The 22,617-nt window shown below is 42.5% G+C and overlaps 1 protein-coding gene across 20 annotated transcripts in view; it reads right to left on the minus strand.

Moving 5' to 3' along the window:
* Positions 1-22,617, minus strand: part of ARVCF (ARVCF delta catenin family member) — a 1,120,703-nt gene that overhangs the window by 185,013 nt on the left and 913,073 nt on the right. The window lies entirely within an intron of this gene.

Consider the following 22,617-nt stretch of genomic DNA (forward strand, 5'->3'; position numbering starts at 1 on the left):
GGAACTATTTCTGGCATCATGGAGACTTCTTCCTGCAAGTAAAGGGCTGTGCAATGGGGGCGGGGTTCGCCCCCTCCCTAGCAAATCTTTTCATGGGGAGATGGGAGGAACAAGTTCTGGGTGAGGGAAAGGATGATAGGGTCAAGGTGTGGCGGCGATTTATAGACGATCTGTTCCTGATATGGGGGGGGGGGGGAGTGAAGATCTATCAACCTACTTTGACAATCTAAATGGAAATGATCTGAACATTGAACTAACGATGGAAGCAGATAAGCGGTCTATCCACTATCTGGACCTTAACATCGAAAAAAGAGGGACTATGTTAATTACTACAACTTTCTTTAAACCAACAGATAGAAATGGGTATCTTTCAACCCAGAGCTGCCATCACCCCAGGTGGAAAAAGGCCATCCCTAGGGGCCAATTCATGAGGATGCGGAGGAATTGTAGTAAATTGGAAGATTATGTGAAGCAATCCCAAATATTGGCTGAAAGATTTGTGGAGAAGGGGTACGACAATACGGAAATACAGAGGGAGATTATGGAAGTAGGAAAAATAGAGAGATCAGTACTTCTCAGACCAGGCCGAAGGAATATAACAGGACCCCAGCCAATGGAAAACCTACCGTTCATTACAGATTACTCGACCCAATACAGACAGGTAGAGCAAACCATTAGAAGACACTGGCCAATATTAAAGGAGGACCCTACGCTTAGGAAAATTCTACCAGAGGCCCCACGATTTATCTACAGGAGAGCTAAAAATCTCAAAAGTTACGTGGCCCCGAGCTGTGTGAACCCACCGAAGACGGTCGTCCCGTTCTGGCAAAAAGATGGGTTTTTTCCCTGCAGAGACTGTGTGGGGTGTCGAGAAGCAAAATCAGTAAAAAGTATGGAGGTGACCTCTACATCCAGAGGACTAAAGTATAAAATCAAACAGAACATAACCTGCAATTCCAAAGGGGTGGTTTACATGGTATGGTGCCCATGTAACACGCAATATATTGGACGTACCACAAGACAACTCAAAACTAGGATAGGAGAGCATATAGGTAATATCAGGAGGGGATTTACAGGCCATAGTGTCTCGGATCACTACAGGATACACCACAATTCAGACCCCAGTTCTCTCAAATTCTGCGGTTTGGAAAAAGCTAACTATTCATGGAGGGGATGTAATAGGACCAGAGACATATCTAAACGTGAAACTAAATGGATCTATGATATGGGAACTCTAAGACCAAGGGGGCATAACATTGAATTGGACCTCAATTGCTTTATTGCCAACAGTTAGAAATCTAAAATGCATTTGATTTATGCTGAGAAGTATACGAGATTAACTGATATTTAATACATGATCTGATCTGAAGGATAGATGCCCCCATATGATCTATGCTGATTACTTTAAGTGAAAGTGAATGGATATGTGCAATAATTAATTTGGCCACACGATGGCATAGAATGGGGAAAAGATTGTAACCTTTTTATTATATTTTTGCTACTATGTATGCAAGCGAATGGATATGTGTAATATCTAATTTGGCCACAAGATGGCAAAGAATGTGGCAAAATAAGGCATGAAACCCTGTATTTTTATTTTAATTTTATTAGAACTTATTAGAATTTTTGTATAACGTTGTGATAATGCTATTATGATGATATAGATTATTGGGTGGATTATGCCATGTAATGTTTTTAAGAACTATTTCAAATGTATTGTGGAATATCTATGACGGGCTCTCAATCAAGGAAGGAGATCGTGCTGGAACGCATGATCCCCTCCAGTGCCATAAGCGTCATCTTTTTACGACGGTTCCCGTCGCCACTAGCCTGGGGGACTTAGTGTAAATGTTTATGCGGCAACGTCATACCCCCAAGATGCACTGGTGCCTTCACGCAGTGGCGCCCTTACGTTTTTACGTTTTTACTGATTCCTCTCCCTTACGCGGCAGCCTCATACTATTATGGAGGCACGTCACCTCCCCCTTGGCTTACACGTGATCAGCCACTCGGGAGGCGGAATTACGTAACCTCTCTGCCCAACGGATAATATAAATGTACCTGGTGTCTACGGCAAACCACGCCCCTGATGAGTCACTCGGAGTGACGAAACGCGTAGGGTGGAGCCGTAGGACACGCCAGGACAACACGGAAGCGCACAACGTTTCATGAGCGGCCAGCCTGATAGTGAATAGCGGTGAAACCACTCTGCCTTACCCGGGAGGCACGGGGGAGAGCCCGTTACTTACTCTAAAGGCTGTTAACCATTCTACTCTTGTGAGTATTTTAAGTTTGAATAAACTTTTTATCAGTTTTACGGAATTACGCTATGGGATGTCATTATTCTCTATGAGGTAAACGGAAGGCATTTAGCCTGAAGGGGATCCATGCAGGACAGCACCCCCATCTACAGCGAGGCATACTGAGCAACAGAGGAGCCTGATCGAGGAGGACACTACTGCGCATTTTGACCAGTCTAGCAGTGGTCAGATTGGACGGGTGAGTGCAGCCCCTAAGGGGACCCCCCATTTTCTTGTTGTATTTATTGAAGTGGAGCGCTATCTACAATATTGGATATTGTACCGTGTTAGCCATCAGTAAAAGCAAGAAGTTATAAATCAGGATACCATTTATTGGCTAACTAAAAATGAATAAAAATAAGCAAGCTTTCGGCCTTGCAGCCATCGTCGGGCTTAAACTAACAGGATATAAGCCCGATGAAGGCTGCAAGGCCGAAAGCTTGCTTATTTTTATTCATTTTTAGTTAGCCAATAAATGGTATCATCCTGATTTATAACTTCGCACTTTAAAAAACGTTGCCACCTGTACAGCTCTGAAGTTAAACTCACCAAACTTGGGCCCCTCAGTTATGGGGTCACCGTCTACCTGAACAATTCTAACATCAACCAATCAGATTTTCACTACTGAATTTGATGAGAAAATTTACAAAGCTGTCATTCTAACAAATTAAAGCGAGAGTCCCCAAACATGGCAAAGTCGGTCACTGGACACATACAGCCAGACATCAAGACTACATACAGTTTCTTCAGAAATGACACAATCTAGTTTCAGCTAGTTAAGGTAGAGGACTGTATAAAGGCAGAATCTGAATGTAGGTTTGCTAAAGGCATTTCTCACGGATGATAGTAGTGCTTGTCATTCATCCAACTTATCAAAATGTCTATTCCCTAGTCATTCAATATATGAGTAATACAACTCAGGGCTGCCAGGCACATGACAAAAGAAAGACCCACCCTTATTGTTATGCTGATCTATGGAATGGAAGTACAAAAAAAAAAAAAAACACTGCAGGGATCTTCAGGTAGTTGATTCTCTACCTCATAGTACAACATGTATAATAATAATAATAATAATAATCTCCAAGTCAGATCCACACCCTGATAGGATTTGGGAGAGTCATCCCACACTTGTGAAAGAAAGGGTGCGACAAGAACAGCACTATAGCCTCAGGCAAGAGCAACAATTCTAGTTCTGTAACATATAGCTATAAATATTCTACTGATGGAAAAGGCTTAAACACAGATTTTATCACCGGTTTTTCTTTCAAGCATATGTCACTATAGACAGAAGATTGTCAGTAGGTAATAAGCTCGCAAACGTGTTCGACTATAAAAAAAAAAAAAAGTTTGTTTAACAAAAACACTACAAAAATACAGACATTGGCCTCAATTCACTAAGCTGTGTCAAATCATTTATCAAGCGTTTGATAATTTACCTCATGGGTAAAATCTGATTTTGAATTCACTAAGGTGTTATAGATTTATTGAATGCTTTATCGATAAAACATCCGATAAATATAGAACACTTTAGTGAATTCAAAATTAGATTTTACCCATGAGGTAAATTATCAAACGTTTAATAAAGTGTTTGATAAAGCTTAGTGAATGGAGGCCAGTGTGTAAGGCCGAATCCACACTATAAGCGCTTTTCTGAGTGCGGTTATTGATTAGCGCTTTTTAACAATTTCTCCCATACACATTAAAATCGCAGTAAAAAAAAAAAATAGCTGCAATCGTGTACGTGACAAATCGTGGAGATTTTACCAAGATTTTAATGAAAGTGAATGGGAGAAATTTTTAAAAAGGCGCTAATCAATCACAAAGCGCTCAGAAAAGTGCTTATAGTGTGTCTGGGCCCTACTTAAATCTAGCTAAACATTATCCATGCATCAAAATCTGCGGTAAAGCTACCGTAGAGCTATGCATTTTTGCAAAAGTAAGGAAGTTCAAGGCAATGGTACACTAGGCCTTAAACTAGGCTGATTCGCCGCCGATCGACAGCAGATTCGATCACTGGGATCAAATCTGCTGTCAAATCGTTAACGCTAAATTTCGATCTATTTCGCCCTGAAATAGATGAATCCCGTCGATCGCTCCGTGCGGGAAATTACCGTCGATCGTCCGCGGGTAGGGAGCGCGTCGCTAGCGGCGTTTAAATGCCCGACGACCGACGCAATACAGCTGCAATACATTACCTGATCTGGCCGGCACGTATCCCCCCGGTCACCGCTGCTCAGTCTCCGCGCTGGGCTCCGGATCCAGCAGGCATCACTTCTTCCTGTCCCGGCAGGAAGTTTAAACAGTAGAGGGCGCTCTACTGTTTAAACTCCCCCCAGACAGGAAGATGTGAAGCCTGCCGGAGACCAGACCAGAGCGGAGAAGAAGACAGCGGAGAGCTGGGGAGTCGTGCCGGAGGAGCAGGTAATGTATGCGGGGGGGGGATGTTTGGAAGCGGAAGCAGCACCACCACCACCGATTGTGAACGGTTTCAGGCTGAAATCGATTCACAATCTGTTTGCAGTAAAGGCAGCCATATGATCCCTCTCTGATCAGATTCGATCAGAGAGGTATCTATATGTTGGTCAAATCTGATGGCAAATCGACCAGTGTATGGCTACCTTAAATTGCACACTCTGATGAGAAAATTGACCACAAATTCCAACTTTCCTACAGAAGTAATTAGCTGCATTGTACTGCAAACAATGTTTTCTTATCTTCTCCACACCCATTCTAAACAAATGACTGAAGTAGGCTGACACACCCATTTAGCATCTTCTATTAGCACACCTTTGGAATGGTTGTTTTTGTATGCATGTTTAAGCAGTCTGCACGCATCCATAACAACAAGATAAGAACTTTGAAATCCTGTGTCCCTGGGCCCTTGCAATGTAGTAAGCCAAAATTATTTTATTTTTTTTAAAAACTTTGCAAAAGTGGATTTCACTTTAACCTCCCTAGTGGTATGATTATTTCTGGCTTTTAGGGTCTAAAGGCAGTGCAATTTTTTTAGCTTGCTTTCGTACCCTAAAATCCAAAAATCATACTGCACAGAGATCTGCAGCAGCCCAGCATTTACTCACCTTCCAGGGAACCAGAGCTGCAATTCTCCTGAGTGGTGCTGTAACCCTGTAGTGAGATTGCTGTCTGTAGTCATGACAACAAAACTGATCTCACCAGAAGGATGCAGAGCCTCTGAGGACAGGAAAGAATGGCTACCAACGTCTGGATCCCAGGGGAGGTGGGTTAAAACATCCACTGCGCGCTATACTCTGCATAGAGCTCCCGGCAGCTACCAGGCTCTGGGTTACAACACTGTGCTGCGTTTTCCTGCCCAGAGTCTGGCTCAGGGTAAACCGCCAGGGAGGTTAACGTACACCTGAAGTGAGAGGGATACAGAAGCTGCTATAGTTGTATCCTTTTTAACAGTGCATATTGCCTGGCTGTTTGTTTCTAATCATTTAAGCCATAGACCCCGAACAAGCATGCAGCAGATCAGATATTTCTGTCAAATCTTACAAGATTAGCTGCATGCTGTTTCTAGTGTGTAGTACATGAAAGATAAGCAGGGCGCCAGGCGATGTGACATGATGAGAGACATGTGTTTGTACAGTGCCTAGCACACAAATAACTATGCTGTGTTCCTTTTTTTCTTTTTCTGTCTGAAAGAGTTAAATATCAGGTATGTAAGTAGCTGACTGAGTCCTGACAGCAGACAGGAAGTGACTACAGTGTGATCCTCACTGATAAGAAATTCCAACTATAAATCACTTTCCTAGCAGAAAATGGCTTCCGAGAGCAGGATAGAGATAAAAGGGTGAATAGTTGATACATTTTAGCTCTGGCATACTTTAACAACTTGAGGACCGTGGGCTTTACCCCCCTTAACCCCCTTGGCGGTATGAAAAATACCGCCAGGGGGCAGCGCAGCAGTTTTTAAAAAAAAAAAAAAATTTTTTTAAATCATGTAGCGAGCCGAGGGCATGATAGCCGCTGCTCAGCGGCATCCCCCTAGCCCCGCCGATCGCCTCCGGCGATAGGCGATCAGGAAATCCCGTTGAAAGAACGGGATTTCCTGGAGGGCTTCCCCCGTCGCCATGGCGACGGGGCGGAATGACGTCGGCGACGGGGCGGAATGACGTCAGCGACGTCGGGACGTCATTGGGAGACCCGATCCACCCCTTGGCGCTGCCTGGCACTGATTGGCCAGGCAGCGCAGGGGTCGGGGGGGGGGGGGGGGGCGCGCCACACCAGATAGCGGCGATCGGGCGCGCGGCGGCGGCGATCGGGGTGCTGGCGCAGCAAAAAAAAAAAAAAATTATGTAAATCGGCCCAGCAGGGCCTGAGCGGCACCCTCCGGCGGCTTACCCCGTGTCACACACGGGGTTACCGCTAAGGAGGTTAAGGACCAGGCACTTTTTTCCATTCAGACCATTGCAGCTTTCACGGTTTATTGCTCGCTCATACAACCTACCACCTAAATGAATTTTGGCTCCTTTTCTTGTCACTAATAAAGCTTTCTTTTGGTGCTATTTGATTGCTGCTGCGATTTTTACTTTTTATTATATTCATCAAAAAAGACATGAATTTTTTTAACTTTCTGTGCTGACATTTTTCAAATAAAGTAAAATTTCTGTATACATGCAGCACGAAAAATGTGGACAAACATGTTTTTGATAAAAAAAAAAAAACATTCAGCCTATATTTATTGGTTTGGGTAAAAAAGTTATAGCGTTTACAAACTATGGTGCAAAAAGTGAATTTTCCCATTTTCCAGCATCTCTGCCTTTTCTGACCACCTGACATGTTTCATGAGGGGCTAGAATTCCAGGATAGTATAAATACCCCCCAAATGACCCCATTTTGGAAAGAAGACATCCCAAAGTATTCACTGAGAGGCATAGTGAGTTCATAGAAGATATTATTTTTTGTCACAAGTAAGCGGAAAATGACACTTTGTGACAAAAAAAACAAAAAAAAAAAGTATCCATTTCTTCTAACTTGCGCCAAAAAAAAAAAAAGAAATCTGCCACGGACTCACTATACTCCTCTCTGAATACCTTGAAGTGTCTACTTTCCAAAATGGGGTCATTTGTGGGGTGTGTTTACTGTCCTGACATTTTGGGGGGGGGGGGGGGAGGGGTGCTAAATTGTAAGCACCCCTGTAAAGCCTAAAGGTGCTCATTGGACTTTGGGCCCCTTAGCGCAGTTAGGCTGCAAAAAAGTGCCACACATGTGGTATTGCCGTACTCAGGAGAAGTAGTATTATGTGTTTTGGGGTGTATTTTTACACATACCCATGCTGGGTGGGAGAAATATCTCTGTAAATGACAATTGTTTGATTTTTTTTTACACACAATTGTCCATTTACAGAGAGATTTCTCCCACTCAGTATGGGTATGTGTAAAAATACACCCCAAAACACATTGTACTACTTCTCCCGAGTACGGCAATACCACGTGTGGCACTTTTTTGCACCCTAACTGCGCTAAGGGGCCCAAAGTCCAATGAGTACCTTTAGGATTTCACAGGTCATTTTTGTTTCAAGACTACTCCTCACGGTTTAGGGCCCCTAAAATGCCAGGGCAGTATAGGAACCCCACTAATGATCCCATTTTAGAAAGAAGACACCCCAAGGTATTCCGTTAGGAGTATGGTGAGTTCATAGAAGATTTTATTTTTTGTCGCAAGTTAGCGGAAATTGATTTTAATTGGTTTTTTTCACAAAGTGTCATTTTCTGCTAATTTGTGACAAAAAATAAAATCTTCTATAAACTCACCATACTCCTAACGGAATACCTTTGGGTGTCTTCTTTCTAGAATGGGGTCATTTGTGGGGTTCCTATACTGCCCTGGCATTTTAGGGGCCCTAAACCGTGAGGAGTAGTCTTGAAACCAAATGTCGCAAAATGACCTGTGAAATCCTAAAGGTACTCATTGGACTTTGGGATCCTTAGTGCACTTGGGGTGTAAAAAAGTGCCACACATGTGGTACCGCCGTACTCAGGAAAAGTAGTACAATGTGTTTTGGGGTGTATTTTTACACATACCCATGCTGGGTGGGAGAAATATAATCAAAACACAATATCAGCGCAGCCAAGCAAGTCCTAACATGTGGAACACTACATGTGTCGCAGCCAAAGTCCAACGCCTCAGTAAAACGTCTTCAATCAACATAAAATAATACACTTCAACGCGAGTTCACTTGTGTCCACCACCGAAAACACCATAAAAACTGATGCGCTTACCAGATTCTCACAGACCTTAACTACAGGGTCTGAAATATGGCTTTATGAGGTCAGCAGCAGGTGTCTTCGCAGCCGGCCTCCTCTCCAGACAAGCCGAACAATCAAATCCTCAATTGCAATATTTCACCAGAAATGAAGCATGCAAAGAGACAATGCACATCTAAGCGTATCTACAGCGATTTTAATAGCTCAATAAAATGACATAAAAAAGTTTTAAAATGTCACTCACATCTGGGCCCTTATGACAGGGACCCACAAGGAAAAACAGCACTTAAAACATAGGACGCCGTCAGGCCACACGTCCGCCTCGCCCGACCGGGCTCAAGCCCCTGATGAAACTGACAGTGAAACCGGTCGGGCGAGGCAGACGTGTGGCTGGACGGCGTCCTATGTTTTAAGTGTTGTTTTTCCTTGTGGGTCCCTGTCATAAGGGCCCAGATGTGAGTGACATTTTAAAACTTTTTTATGTCATTTTGTTGAGCTATTAAAATCGCTGTAGATGCGCTTAGATGTGCATTGTCTCTTTGCATGCTTAATTTCTGGTGAAATATTGCAATTGAGGATTTGATTGTTCGGCTTGTCTGGAGAGGAGGCCGGCTGCGAAGACACCTGCTGCTGACCTCATAAAGCCATATTTCAGACCCTGTAGTTAAGGTCTGTGAGAATCTGGTAAGCGCGTCAGTTTTTATGGTGTTTGAAGTGTATTATTTTATGTTGGGTGGGAGAAATATCTCTGTAAATGACAATTGTTTGATTTTTTTTTTTTTTTTTACACACAATTGTCCATTTACAGAGAGATTTCTCCCACTCAGCATGGGTAGGTGTAAAAATACACCCCAAAACACATTATACTACTTCTCCTGAGTACAGCGGTACCACATGTGTGACACTTTTTTGCAGCCTAGGTGCGCTAAGGGGCCCAACGTCCTATTCACAGGTCATTTTGAGGCATTTGTTTTCTAGACTACTCCTCACGGTTTAGGGTCCCTAAAATTCCAGGGCAGTATAGAAACCCCACAAGTGACCCCATTTTACAAAGAAGACACCTCAAGGTATTCCATTAGGTGTATGGCGAGTTCATAGAAGAATTTTGTGGAACTGGTCATAAGCAGGGTGGCCTTTTAGATGACAGGTTGTATTGGGCCTGATCTGATAGATAGGAGTGCTAGGGGGGGTGACAGGAGGTGATTGATGGGTGTCTCAGGGGGTGGTTAGAGGGGAAAATAGATGCAATCAATGCACTGGGGAGGTGATCGGAAGGGGGTCTGAGGGGGATCTGAGGGTTTGGCCGAGTGATCAGGAGCCCACACGGGGCAAATTAGGGCCTGATCTGATGGGTAGGTGTGCTAGGGGGTGACAGGAGGTGATTGATGGGTGTCTCAAGGTGTGATTAGAGGGGGGAATAGATGCAAGCAATGCACTGGCGAGGTGATCAGGGCTGGGGTCTGAGGGCGTTCTGAGGGTGTGGGCAGGTGATTGAGTGCCCTAGGGGCAGATAGGGGTCTGATCTGATGGGTAGCAGTGACAGGGGGTGATTGATGGGTAATTAGTGGGTGTTTAGGGTAGAGAACAGATGTAAACACTGCACTTGGGAGGTGATCTGACGTCGGATCTGCGGGCGATCTATTGGTGTGGGTGGGTGATCAGATTGCCCGCAAGGGGCAGGTTAGGGGCCGATTGATGGGTGGCAGTGACAGGGGATGATTGATGGGTGATTGACAGGTGATCAGGGGGATAGATGCATACAGTACACAGGGGGGAGGGTGTCTGGGGGGGGGGGGTCTGGGGAGAATCTGAGGGGTGGGGGGTGATAAGGAGGGAGCAGGGGGCAGTTTAGGGAATAAAAAAAAAATATAGTGTTGACATAGTGACAGGGAGTGATTGATGGGAGATTAGGGGGGTGATTGGGTGCAAACAGTGGTCTGGGGGGTGGGCAGGGGGGGGGGGGGTCTGAGGGGTGCTGTGGGCGATCAGGGGGCGGGAAATCAGTGTGCTTGGGTGCAGACTAGGGTGGCTGCAGCCTGCCCTGGTGGTCCCTCGGACACTGGGACCACCAGGGCAGGAGGCAGCCTGTATAATACACTTTGTATACATTACAAAGTGTTTTATACACTTTGTATGCGGCGATCCGGGTGCTAGTAACCCGCCGGCGCTTCCGAACGGCCGGCGGGTTACAGCGTGAGGTGGGCGGAGCCAGTCCCCGGCGGCCGATCGCGTCACGAATGACGCGATCGCGCCGCCCATGCCCCTACAAGGACCGCCGCCTCTGTGCATGCGGCGGTCCTTGCGGGGTCCACTTACCGGCCGCCTCTGTGCGTTGGGCGGTCGGGAAGTGGTTAATGAATGTGTCATTAAGCAAGAACAATAAAACAGTTAAAACTTAAAAAGTTGATTTAAACATAAAATAAAACTGGAATATTTTAAAAAGTCATTTTTAGTAGAAGGAAGATTGATACAATAGCTTATTTCATTAGTTTATTTTCTCCTTGGGTGTCCTTTTAAATTAAATAAACACGGCAGCCGTCATATTGCTCTCACTTTGGGCTTGTTTCCACTAGCCGCCCCGCGCAGCGGCACTTAATCCCAGAAGCCGTTCCATACACTGCTATGGGATTCGCTGCCTCCTGCAAGAAAAAATGCTGCAATGTCGTCCGAATCGCTAAGGCAAGCGATTCGGATGGCGGCAGCATTCTCTATGGCAGCGTTTCCTTGCACGATTTGCTTATGGGGAAACTGTGGATTTGGACCGATTTCCGAAGCAGTGGAAACAGGCCCTTTAGTTGTCCTTTTCTTCAAAAACTAAGCATTTCCTAGACCTGTGCAGGCAATTATAATAATATTAACCACTTTACCCCCACGTGTACGCATTTCTCATTTATGTCAAGAGGGTATAACACTGTTACTTTATAAACTATGGGCTTGTAATTAGGGATGGACGCAAAACTGAAAAAAAATGCAATCCAATTAAAATATTGGCGCCAAACCTTGTGATAGGGACATAATTTAAACCGTTTTATAACCGGGACAAAAGGGCAAATAAATGTCATGGGTTTTGATTACAGTAGCATGCATTATTTAAAAACTATAAAGGCCAAAAACTGAAAAATCCTAGTCATATGTCTATGTATGTATCATGTAGTGTATGTGCATCATAGTCTAGGGCCAATTTAGGTGGAAGCCAATTAACTTGCCTGAATGTTTTTGGGATATGAGAGGAAACCGGAGTGCCCGGAGGAAACCCATGCAGACATGGGAAAATCCTATAAACTCCATGCGGATACTGCCTTTGCGTTGTTAAGTCACTGTAGAACTGGTTTACTTTCAAATAAGGGGGGTCTTTAATGTTTTGGCCACTCCGTGAATATCATGCAAGTCCATTTATTTCAGTAATTCAAATGCAAATATTATATTAAATAGGAACCGTTTGCAGGTGTTTTGGATTAATTAGCGGATTAAAGTTTGACACTTTGAACCTGGAATATTGAACCTTTTCACAATACTCTTTCTGAGATTTAGATTTTTTGCTTCTCATAAGACAGTGATGGCTAACCTTGGCACTCCAGCTGTGGTGGAACTGCAAGTCCCATGAGGCATTGCAATTCTCTGACAGCTCAAAGCATAACTCTGGGAGGCAGAGGCAGAGGCATGATGGGATTTGTAGTTTTGTCACAACTGGAGTGCCAAGGTTAGCATCATAAGATGTAAGCCATAATCTTCAAAATTATGACAAAGGCTTGAAATATCTCGCTTTGTATGTAATAAGCATTTCCTATATTCATTTAATCTTTTAAATTGAATTACTGACATAAATTAACTTTTGCACAATATTTTCTAATTTTTCGAGTTGAAGCATGAGAAAAAGGGTGGATCCGCAAAAAGTATTAGCCACTGTGCTGGAAGTAGTGGCTCAAGAGGCACAACGGGTGGCTAAAACGTTCTTTGGAGACAAAATATTTTATCAATCTCTATTCACACATAGATAAATAGATAGATAAATAGAACAGTGTCCAGCTTAGGGCATCAGAAAATAGAACACACTGTACATCACACTCACCAGCAAAGAAATCTCATCCATAACATTTTCCTATGTAAGCCACAGGGCTGTGGAGTAGATTCAAAAATCATCAGATTCAGACTCCTTAACTTATGAAACCTGACTGACTCCAGGTACCCAAAATTGCTCCAACTCTGACTCCTCGACTCCGCAGCCCTGGTAAGCCAGGTGTCTTACTTGTCTGTTTTTGTGCTCATTTTCTGAACAAAGAACGCATTTAAACTGAGATGATGAGTGCAGTGTTCCCCCCAGGCTTTTAGTCGAGTCCTCCCCCCCCCCCCCCCCCCCCCCCACCAGGCTACTTTTTCATGCCACCCGGCTGGAAAAAAAATCTAGAGAGAACACTGTTGAATGCATTTTCAAGTGCAGGAAAATAACGGACATCCATAAGCATAATCAGGGCTGTGGAGTCAGAGTTGGAGTCGAAGCAATATTGGGTACCCGAAGTCAGAGTTTTTATAAACTTAGTCGGAGTCGGGAATTGGAGTCCGATGATTTTGTACCAAATCCCCAGTCCTGGTAAGTATTAGACGGAGAAGTCAGAGCCATTTTGCGTACCTGGAGTCGGTGGTTTCATAAACTGAGGAGTCGGATGATGTTTGTACCGACTCCATTGCCCTGAGCATAATTCTGCACATTGTGTGCGTTTTCTCCATCAATTAAATTTGGCTGCTGTGAAAAAACACGTATGCTTTTCTGCATAAAGATGCACATGGTGTGCTGAAAACGCATGCAGAAAGACATGTAATAATAGCTCGAGTCGGAGGGGGGATGAATACTATCCCCCCTCTGAGTTGTAGCAACTCGAAGGGAGGTGTAATTTGGGGTCTGACAATGGTTATAGTTTAAGTATTATATGTAGGCCTCAGTTGCCTGAACTGAGGTTAGGTAAAAGGCTTGGTTCGCAGAGTCTACCTTAAGGCCTCTTGCACACTGCAAGCGATTCAGATTCCGATTTCGCTTTTTAATCAGTTTTTACATCCGATTCAAATTCCGATTTGCAGTGTGCAGGGAGCAAACTGCAAATCGTAATCTGAATCAGATGTAAAAACTGATTAAAAAGCGGAATCTGAATCGGAATCACATGCAGTGTGCAAGAGGCCTTAAGCAGAGTTTCTCGCCGAAGAGATAATGCAGTCAGTTACCAGGAATATGTTCCTGGTGGAAGGCCATAGGTCTAAGCTGCCCCCGACCGTTAGATGACAGAAAGGTAAACATAGCCAATATTTAAACATGGCATTCCTTGTAACTAGGTTAGAAAGCAACCGGAATATTAATTAGGTGCGTGTCATGACACCATGAGGGGTCTGAGCCAATTGTAGGCTTGGGGGGATGGCTCAGATGATGTCATATTTAACGCCTTCCTGGTTAGTATTAAACCAACAGCCGGCTTACGGAGAGTCACTCTTTGCTTCCTCTAACAGCTGGCTTGAACTTTTTACTTTCATTTATTTATGTCTTGTCGTCTTACCTAACTGTATGCTGTATATAGTAGATAGGCAGAAGATAACCTGATTACCATTCACCAGGAATGTAATCAAGAAGCTGTAATGCAACTGACTTCCTACAGAATAATCTGCTTTGCTAAGATGTAAAGAACTGTACTGTATATCTGTGGACTGAATAAACTCCTAAACTCTGAGGACACCTAAGAAGTTCTATCTCCAATGACTGTTGCTGTGATGAGAGTCGTGTTTGCAGCTCTTGTTAATGAGTTGCTGGTGCCGGACTAAAGGTGTAGTATTGTTGCCAATAGCAACCAACGTATAGTTTCTTACAATGATCACTGGATACCTGAATTACTCTTGCGTGAGACCCACAACATAACACTAGTGTTATAATACAGACAATAGTATACAGAAATTTACAGAATTGATACAAAAAGAATTGGTAATTACAATGACCAATTCTGTATTTTGAATAAAAAGTTTATCAAAATCCAGACACAAAAGTGTGTGAGATGCAGCTTTTTCATACCTCGAAACAGCCGTCTGTTGCTGCCCTAACGCCTGTATCTTACTTAATGTATTCATAGAATAGGAGCTTTTTTTCCATTTAGTGGTGCCGACTCACGAGCCATTATTCTATTGAATGTTCCTCTGAGATACGAAGGATTTGGCACACCTATGGACACGGACTGCCATTTGGGTGCTCCAGAACTTTCTTCCACATTGCAGAAAGACATGCATAGACAGCTGAAAGACAAGTTTGACCACTGCCTAATGTTTAAACTGCTTCATAAAAAAAAAGAAAAAAAATTACCCCTTTCCAGCTACTCAACAGGAAAACAGTTTTGAATACTAAAATGGACGTAATTACTAGGTTTTATCTCGGCAGCTTGCTCAAATCTAGTGCTAAATAAATGATTCATATTTACCTTACTTGTCATTTCCAATGAATCCTGCATTGCTACCAACCCCATTAACACTCCCAGAGTTTACTTTATCTGCTACCTCGGTCTTCCAGCCAGTTAGAGCTGCAGCAATGTAATTATATGCTCTAGGTACACAGCGCAGCTGGACTGTCTGAGCTGTACAATCCCATCTCGTCTCTCTGTATTAACTTTATGCCTCCCAGATGACCTTGCCTATGGAAACAAACTATCACCTGCACAAGCAGTCCGCTAGCAACCCAGCCTTTTTTCTCTAATAAACATTTCAAAACCTCAAAAAGCAATTCACCCAAAGATGTCCAGACAGCGTCGGTCAAGACGAGAGGAAGACACATTAAACCCTTGAATGCCAGGCATTAAACCTTAACAGTGATATGAAAATATTATCAGCGTTTCTCCTCAAGAGCACACAGATAAATGAAAGGACAACAGGAATAAAAGTCATTTGACTGACTGATCTTTTAGTAAAGTTAATGCTGGCTGCTGTCAGCTGAGCTCCCAGCACATTCTGCATTATGAGGTGCCGGCATCTCTGCAGCAGCTCTGATGACAATCAGTTGGGGCCTTTATTTCATCCACAAGACAGGGTAACCTGAAAGTCTTTCAAGACTTAAGCAATAAAAGTCCTAATATCGCTGACATCAATGCATGAGTCTTTAGAACATGTATTCAGAGTGACACATGATAAAGATGCAGATTAAATATACTCAGACATGAAAGACAAAAATCCATGCATGGAAAATAATCCAGTTACAAGTATCTTCTGATTCTCCATAAAGACACAACTGTGGTGTTCAAAATGTTCCTCGTCTTGTTGCTATCTTTGTAGCGCTTTAGGTATACTAGAAACACCAGTTGCTGAGCCATGTGAATATGAACAAATACAGTACCTCTCATGGTCTAAAAGCAAACAAAAGTGGCTATGTAGCTTATGCAGCCTGGTTGAAGGGGACTACAGGCTTTGTAGGCGTAATGAATATCCTAAGAAAAAAATCTTGGATTGCTGGCCAGGGTTTGACCAAAGGACTGACCGACTGAGCGGGAGCTTGTGCACAAGTTTTTCAATGTTCCACAGACTTGGATAGCAAGGAGTCCGACGCTTGGCTTCGGTTACTTGGATTTGCAAGCATAATATGTTCCAGAAATCCACAGCAATCAGATCAAAGCGCAATCCCCCATAAGGCTTAATAGAAACTCAGGTGATTTGTTCCACAATCAAAAAACATTTATAGAAAATGATTAACTACAAAGCACTGTATAAAGTAAACCATTAAAAAAAAAAAAAAAAAAAAAAAGGTTTTCACTGTAACTAACAGAATCATTGCGTCTGATGGTTCACCCAAACTTTATTTTTTTAAATTTGTGTGTGGCTTTAGCAAGGAACTTATTCAGTGACCGCTGTTTTTGCCTACTTTTGAGTATTCCACAGAAATGTGACATTGTACCGCCCTACACTCAGATGAAGAACAATGAATTACAACGTCAAATTGAGAAGAACCATTGGATTGGTTGTGATGATGTGACGCATGTATTCGCTCTGTGCTTGTAGATCAAGAAATGAGTTGCTTATCAAGTAAAAATTGCATAAACATTTTTGCTCATCTTGCAAAATGCTCTTAAACCAAATTACTTGCATAAAAAATATAAAATAAAAATAAATAAAAATTACTGTAAAACTTTAGCTTTCATTTCTAAAGCAAGATAGGAAACTATAGCGGAGGGGAACATCACTAAACTCTTCACAGTTCTAAATTATGAAATATAAAAGTATTTTCCTCCCAAGCCAATTGTGGCAGTACTTGTATGCCAAGGTGAATAGACCCACGTTCCAGACAGTAAAGGTTCAGAGCAGATGGCTGTATACAATTAAAAATAAAATATGCAAATAAAAGTAAAAGATTACAAAGTCAATCATTTGAAGCGGAGCAGGTTAGTGGGATTTGCTATTTTTTTTTAACCATAACTACTTTATGCACATTCTAATTCTAGTTATAAAAGTTCACAACACATGACTAAATATCCCAGGCAGAATACAGCTATTGTCAGCCAAGCTGTACATAATAAAGTTTTATTAAGAGCCAATCAATAATTGCAAAGTAAACAGTCCAAAAAAAGTCAAACACTGCAGAAGATCCTGGAAGCATGAATAACAGGGCATACTAATCAGGTAGAGACGTTTAGGTTCATCTTTCTTGGCAAGTCACACACAGAACATCACTATCATTAACAGGGCAAAATAATGAAAATAGAGAATTTTCTACTATACAACAAAAATAGTTTAGAGACATCCAAGCTTTGCCAAGCGCATAATAGGAGATTTAGCAAAAGCTGAACAGATGTAGAATGGAATGCAAGCAAGCAACTAACGTATCAATCCAAGCACTGGGGTCAGCACTCTTCAATCTCCTCCAGCCTCATGCCCATCAGCTATAACACATTATGAAAGATTTATCATTACTCTATATTTATATAGCACTGACACACTTTCTATACCACTTACCAGAGAACACTGAACAATGCACATCATTAACTGTCTCTCAGCTGGGCTCACTTTCTAATGCCCTTACCTCAGTGTAATGGTGTCCATACATGGTCCAATTTTCATGTTTTTTAATTAGATAATTTTGTTTGATTATTCCGTTACATCAAAAAAAAAAAATATGGCATAGTCGTTTTTCGAGGTACCATACACGAAATCCGTGAGAAAAAAAAAATGATCGAATACAAAGATTTTTCTAACATGTTCGATAAGATTTTTATCGAAAAAAATTGGATAATGGTTTGTTTTTCTTGATCAAAAAGGATTATTTTTTACTTCAACTCCACTCGATCGTTTTGGTCGAATAAACAGGAAAATCCTGCTGTACCATCCTGTACCATGTATGAGCATCATAAGACTCCCTCTGCTTTCATGTGGATGGTCCAGCCCACTGCTGTTGGTGCCAGGTGCCTCTGAGCATATCCCACAAGAGCCCATCTGTAATGATGTCGTGGCTGCGCTCATACGCCGGGACGCCAGTGTCTGTGCAGTAGCTTGACACACATCTTCCACAAGCAGCTTCATGCTACTGTGCAGGCGTGGATATATTCATTTAGGCGCAGTACGGATGCACTCTTATACAGAGGGAGAGGCTAGCTGTGAGCAAGAAAGGGGTCCCAAGCCAAGGCCAGTTAAGTCAAGGAGGACATGGGAAGCCTCTGGGATCATTCAGAGGCTTTCCTCTACTTTGGCAAGTATCTGCAGTATATAAATATTTATTTGGAGGCATGTTACAAGTTTCCTGTAAATTACCGGTACATTTCAGAGATTTGGGAGAAAACCAAAAGCACCCCAAAGGGAACAAAGACTATGCAGAAGAAATTTTAACTGGAACTTGAACCTGAAACTTGAACCTGGTCCCATTGTGGAAGCAAGATAGTCATTTGATAAACGGCAACGCATCCCACTGTCCGGAAACATAGGCAGTGCTTTACGCAGTGGACAGAAGCACATTGGTCAAAAAGGGGAGCAGGTGCTCGTTGCCATGTTCACTGCATGGCCACAGTCTACTGAATTACATCAGAATTATTATTATTATTATTTATTGTATTTATAAAGCGCCAACATATTACGCAGTGCTGGACATTAGTTTAGGTTACAGACAATATTTAGGGGTGACATACAGCAATATGACAATACAGGAATACAAGAAAACCAGATCACACAGCACAGTATGAGTACCAGGTAATGCTTAGTCAGTCACTGGATGGAAGCATGGAGATTAGGCAAGTTAGGTTCACTCAGATGCATAGCATGGGTTCACAGTAATGGAGGTGCATGATCAGGTAGGACACAAAAGGAGGAGGACCCTGCCCAAAGGCTTACAATCTAGAGAATGCAACAGATACAGTGTACAGGGCCCCTTACTAACAAGCTGACTAAAGTGGAACACCTGTTGACACTCACTTTGGGTTCAAATGTCTGTGTAATAACAGACAATCAGAGATGCTAGTTACTGTGCCCTAGGATAGCCACTGGACTCAAGCCGCATCCACTACCCACTACACTGGGCTATCACAGCAGTGGAAGAACCAGGCCCCATCTAGCCAACTATGCGCTAATTACTATTAACAATGTATTTAATTAGATATATGCTTAGACGCTACTAAAAAGAAAATATATACTTTGTTGCTATTGCCTAGACTACAGCACAGGGATGTACTTTCAAGTAAGAATGACAAACTTGCTCAGTATGTTACCCATGGAAACCAGATTCCAGCTGTTCTAGTAAAACTTCTGCCTCCCTGTCATGTGCTACCATCTTTACTTTGCCTTCTTGTTCTTGGCAAGTAGCTTTTTACGTTTATAAGGCCTCTTTACAGTGGGACGTTAAAGTCGCACGTTATAAAAATGTATAACGCAGACTAACGCACAGCAATACAAAGTCTGTGTGACATTCACAGTGCACACGTTGTGTTGTGTGTAACGTGTAGCAATATTTAGAAAGTGCTGCATGCTGTGCGTTTAGCAATACATTTGCTGCGTTGTGTGTTGCACATGCTCAGTAATTTTTTTTTGTGTTTTTTTTTTAAATGTAACGCATGCGCCGTTTTCGTTCTATCAGTATGCAACGAAAACGGCGCACCAAGAGTCACATAACGCAGTGCAACATAACGTCCAATTTCATAATCTACATGTGCTGCGTTAGAGGCACGTTGTGCGACTTTAACGTCGCATCAAACACAACATCCCACTGTGAAAGAGACCTAAACCCAGAAGGTGATGAACAAAATGGCATAATCTGTTTCAGTGTTTGTAGTATTTCCCCAGACAACACTGCTACACTACAAGCTTTCATCACAAGGGAACACAGTGACATGTCTGCTTACACCAAATGTTTGACTGGCAGAATTTGCTGGTACACTGACAGAAGAGAGGTGTGTAATAATACAACAGAGCAAAGGATAGCACTATCTCCAGCAATACTGCTGACACAGGCTCATTCCTAGCTAAGCCTGCAGTTCACATTTGCCTATTATTCTATACATTTCCAACACACATTGAAATGCAGTTTCTCTATTTTACCGTCAGCTCCTTTCAGATTCCAGATAAAGTCCCCACTTCCAAACATTCTCCCATTAATTAAAGATCTCCCAAAGCACATGCAATGAATTTCCCTGCATAGGTCCACTCTCACTGGGCTATAATGAGGCAAGGTGGTCTTCCATCGTAGTTTAGGCTCTGGTGCAATATATATAGAGATGCAGCAGAAAACTAGCTGACACTACTGGGACAATTTATATAATGGTTCATCTTCCTTTTACTATGTCCGCAGGCGGTTCCTGAAATATTTACACCTCTATTCTGTTGGCTTTGCTTATTTCAGAATAATGCCAATGCCTTTGGGGCAAAGACATAAAATGTACATTGTAATGCAACACACACACACACACACACACACACACACACACACAAATATAGATTTGCTTATGCCACCACTTCATGCAGCAGTGTAGGTAAGATAAGAGGCCATATATGAAGAGCCAAGATGGCTTATTCAGGAAGTGAGAGAAGTCCCTGTGCCAGTATTTACAAATACACAACTTCAGCATGGGGCATGATACAAAAAAACAAAAACAAATCCACAAACCAATTCGTACTAGGATCTATAGATGGCCTGACCTGAGGAATACAAGCTAATTCACAAGACATTCCTTTCACCATCTTCAGTGCTACAATTATGTCCTTTCCTTTTTATGTCATTTTCCACCATTCAAACATATAGTAATTTATGACTATCGTGCCTATATATAAAAACCTCAGTACACTGATGTGGGTTTACAGTGGAAGCAGAAATAATAATAATAAAAAAAATGAGTAACTGAAAAAAAGAAAAGCAACAACTAAAATCTGAATGCTTTCAGCAACACCAAGGCTTTCTTTTTCTCTTATTAAAAAGGGGCCCCGCAGTGATGAAAAAGGGATAAAAATAAACACAGGCTCACATGGGGCAAAGCCAACCTCTGCATCCAGGTTACGCTTTTTGCAACCATGCAGAGGTTGGCTTTGCCCTGCTCTGCCCTCACACTGGTGTCCTGCCCCACTCATCTCTCTCCAGGTATTCCATTCATGTTAGCAAGTGGAAAAGCAGGCCAGGATGTATGTCACAACACAGGTGGAAAGAGGTGGAGCCAGCCACTGCATAGCAAGAGAATTTCTAGTCTACATTTGCTTAGCACCATACTTGAGCTGCAAATAGGTGGAATCTGTATGTAAATTCAGTTGTTTACAATGATGCCACTTCACATTACAACCTTGGAGCTTTGTGTTACTTTATATAGTGGTAAATAAGATGTCTGCCGGAAACATATTTGATCATATGACCAGAACCACACGTTTCTGTTTTTTGCAGTCTGACTGCTGAGGATACCTGGATTATATCATCCCTACTATTAGACTGCAAGGAGGAAAGAACTGGCAGAATCTATCTGAGAAGATTGCAGCCTATAGCACAGACAGTATTGTGCAAGAAGTGTCCAATCTAAGCTTCTGACCAGCTAATTTAGGATGACATTAGGGACTCAAAGAGCTTATGAACACACAGATCTAGAAAAACATGCGTGCTTCGAATGTGTGTACTGTATTGTCTTAAATAATTCTCTAAAGCTTCAAACTGCTCCCTCATCCTATCCCTGAGTCAAATAACACAAGTCAGAGAGAGGGAAGATAAGCATTTTGGCAGCTAACAACAGCTTAAAGAGTAACTGTCAGGCTGCAGAAGCTAATTTAAACCTCTATTCTCCTGTGTTAAACAGTTTAGAAGGAAGCCCAAAAGCAATTAGTGAAGATAAAAATCTCAGTTACCTTTGATGTGTGCTTATCAGCAAGTCTGTTATTCTTAAGAAGACGCAAGCCGCATACCATACTGCAAAGCATTCTGGGGCTCTCCCCTCGGCTGCTAATGAGACGTTACAGCAGCTTGTAATCGCGTAGCACTGATAAATCTCGGGCAGAGTACACTGCAGGAGTCAGCTATTGTTCCTAGCCACATGGCTCATTAATATTCACTGCACACTGTGTTGTTCAAGTAGGAGCTTATCTGTGATCAGGAAGCAGGCAGGACATGACGACACATTTGACAGAAAAACATGGAGCCTGCCATGAGCTGTCAGGAGCATCTATCTCTGCATATACTATATACAAATTCTGTGAAATCCAAACGTGGACAGTGAAATGCATATGTAATGTAAGTACAGCCAATCTTTAGCTACTGATATATGTGTTTATTTTCTCTGAGACCTTATACCTAACAGCTCCTCTTTAAGGATTTTTTTAAGTTTTAAAATATAAAATTTCATGTAGGTCTCCTTTAAAGTAGGCCAGTATTGGTAAGTTAAGGTCCCAGGATTAAATCTTTGAATGCCAGCGAGGTCAACATCTGCAAGGAGTTTGTATGTTCTCCCAGTGTCTGTGTGGGTTTTCTCCAGGCACTCCGGTCCCCCCCCCCCCCAAAAAAAACAGATAAGTTAATTGGCTTCCCTCTAAAAAAATAATAAAAAAAATTGATACATGCACTTCCTGATACATACATAGACATATGACTATGGCAGGGACTAGATTGTGAGCCCCTCTGAGGGACAGAAAGT

The sequence above is a fragment of the Hyperolius riggenbachi genome, chromosome 1 (genome assembly GCF_040937935.1).
Source record: "Hyperolius riggenbachi isolate aHypRig1 chromosome 1, aHypRig1.pri, whole genome shotgun sequence".
Lineage (NCBI taxonomy): Eukaryota > Metazoa > Chordata > Amphibia > Anura > Hyperoliidae > Hyperolius > Hyperolius riggenbachi.